The following is a 3,184-nucleotide window of genomic DNA, read 5'->3' on the forward strand; positions in this document are numbered from 1 at the left end:
TGTGTGTGTGTGTGTGTGTGTGTGTGTGTGTGTGTGTGTGTGTGTGTGTAGCAAAATTTTTGTTGTGTGTGCGCTTGAGTGTCCGAGTGTGTACAGTATGTGTGTGACTGGCTGGGGGTACAGGAGCGGCTGGGGTTTGGCGGAGAGTGCCCGCCAATGAAGCCGCCCCAGGTTGGATTTGGCCAAAGCTCAAATAAACACCAACATGAATTCCTCTTTTCTCCCCGTGTTCCCTCGTATAGCAAACACACATTTATGGTGCGGAAGTGAAGGAGAGCCACCATACACAGCCTACAGTGTTCCCGCTGCTCTGCATGTTGGCATGTGTGTGCATTTCTGCATAAGCATGTATTTCGGTATAACTTGAAGTGTGCATGCCAGTTCCTGGTTTTTGTAAGTTCAGCTCAGTTCAGTTCACTGCTTTTAAATTATATGTAACATTTTGTGTTTTTCTGTCGCTTGTTTGGTCATTTTCTCTTGTCTATAATTTCTCTCTTTGCATTTTTGAAGGTTTTGTAAAGCCCCAGATTTGACTTGATCTTATGTTATGCATAGCAAGTTCACCACAGATCAGATCACACAAACTAGATAGCTACTACAGCTAGATAAAGATCTCCTAAATGCAACCAGATCAAAAAATAAACCTATTTCCTCTTTCCCCATAACTCTTCTTCCCACCTTTTTCTCCATTACTCTCGTTTCCACTGTCAGGTAGGCAGTGGGGCCCAGTGGAGTAAACACAGTAGGAAAACACCCTTTCATCAATAAGCTCACATACACATCTTTAATCTTTCTATAGAGTCCACATACACACTAAACAGAGACCCCTCTTTTCCCTCTGACATCCCACTCCACCCGACCCAACCCTGCATTCCTTTACACCCCCCCTTCCTCCTCCTCCACACACACACCTCCATCCGCACACACAACCCGAACAAGCCGCAATTGAGGGTTTAGTCTGGGAGGGGAAGAGGAGTAGGGGCTCGTGTTGTACAGTAACTCACCAGACAGATTTTCTACTGAACTGAACAAGCTGCAAAATCAACTTTGTGTGTGTCTGTGTGTATGTGTCTGATGGTGGTGATGGGCTGAGGATGAAAGATTCAAGATGTTGTTCCTGGACAGCATGCCATCTGTGGGAATTGGCTATTTGGCTTATAAGAGAAGACACAACACACACACACACACACACACACACACACACACACACACACACCACACACACACACACACACACACACACACACACACACACACACACACACACACATTTATGCAAACACACAAACAAACAGTACACACACAAACACACACACACACACACACAGGTTATGTAACCCGGTCTGCTTGGCATGCAGGACAAACACAAACATAAGCAGGTAGCTGGATGAGACTTACCTGCATCCATCAGTATTTGTGAACTATTTCCCAGCGCCATGAAATTCACTCATTTATCATCCTGTGTTTACATTTGATTAGAGTTTCACAGTAACAGAGGACTGTTGAGAAAAAGGCCTCAAATGTGTCTCAACTGACAAAAACGACAGTCGGCTGTAATGCCAATTAAAATATCTATGACATAACATGTTATATGACACATGATACACTATTACCATCTGAGAGGCTCAGTTCCAATAAACTTTTGCTTTTACAAAATTCTTAGTTTGTCTGACCAACAATCTAAAAAATAATATTTTTAAATATTTAACTCACAATAATGTGCTGTGTGAATGATGTGTGGTATGTCTTTGTGTGGTATGTCTTTAGCTGAACAATTGTTCCATTAATCAATTATTCAAAAGGACAGAAAATTAATCGACAACAATTTTGATTAAAAATTATTTATGGCAATTTTTAAGCCAAAACACACAAGATGTACTGGCTCCAGCTACTCAAATGTTGGTTTGCTTAGTTTTCAATTATAGAAAATTGGAAGCCTTTGGTTTTGTCTATGGTTACAGACAACAAGCAATTTGAGGAAATCACCATGGGCTCCTGGAAATTATAATGGCCTTTTTTTATATAAATATTTTCTGACATAAACTAAAGGTTTAATTGCAAAAATAATTGGCATATTAATCAATAAGGAAAAAAGCCTTAATTGCAGCCCCAGATTCATCAGTTATCAAATTGTTGCTGATTTATATAATAATTTTCAGCACTAATGTTATTGAGGTAACATTCACATATCAGTTCTCATAATTCCAAAGGCTTAGATTTTCTGTCTTCCCTTTTGTCCTTGTCCATTCAGCTTCTGGTAGCAAAACAGAAATCTAATATTAAGACAAGGTGTATTTGCTTTCTTACTGAAAAAAGGAAATGTTCCTGTAAATCCTTTTTCACTGCCACCAGCCCAACCACTGTAGGGTACTCAATTTAGAGAATATTCATCACAATAGTACTGCCAGACCCATAGAGTAAATGGAAACAAGTTTAAAACAAACAAATACCTCCATCTCCACCACACTGTATGCCATTGGGCATTTTTATACATGACCACATTCAAATAATGCCACTTTTAGTGAATGTATTTAGTATCAACATGGTTAGGTGAGATATTTGATGGACCCCACTGTTTGTCTTCATTTTTAACCAACATTTGAATAGGCAAACCTATTTATTTTACCCAATAAATTGTTGTGCTTCCCAGCCACTCTCCCTCGTGTTCCTTCTTCTTCCAATCCCAACACAAGTCTATTTGTCTTATCTTTTAAAAACAAACGAAAAATCAACACCCTAATGCTATTTGAACCAGACGACTGGAGGATCTCCAAACCGTGTTTCGGTTTTGTCCCACAACCAACATTATTACTTTCAATCAGTTATATCAATAAACTCCATTACTTGACTGTATCCAAACAGTGCGAGGTTTTCTTTCACTTTTTTTCTCAGTCTGCGTGTGTGCGTGCATACTGTCACAGAGTTTGGAATGACTGCAAGGATTTCATGTTTGACCACATCCATAAATATTGAAACAAGTTCCCTTTCTTCAAATCTCAGAATACTAAGTAAATATTGACACGGCGGGATCGGGGTGCACTGAAGCATCCCATACCTGTACTTAAACACTGTCACATATGAACACATAAGCACACACACATGCTTACAGACAGACACACACACACACTCGTGCGCTCCAGCTGTGCTCTGAGCACTCTCTGTTCACACCAGGGAAGCCCTGGAA

This window comes from Seriola dumerili, unplaced genomic scaffold (assembly GCF_002260705.1).
Source record: "Seriola dumerili isolate Sdu_G_001 unplaced genomic scaffold, Sdu_1.0 BDQW01000110.1, whole genome shotgun sequence".
NCBI classification, from domain to species: domain Eukaryota; kingdom Metazoa; phylum Chordata; class Actinopteri; order Carangiformes; family Carangidae; genus Seriola; species Seriola dumerili.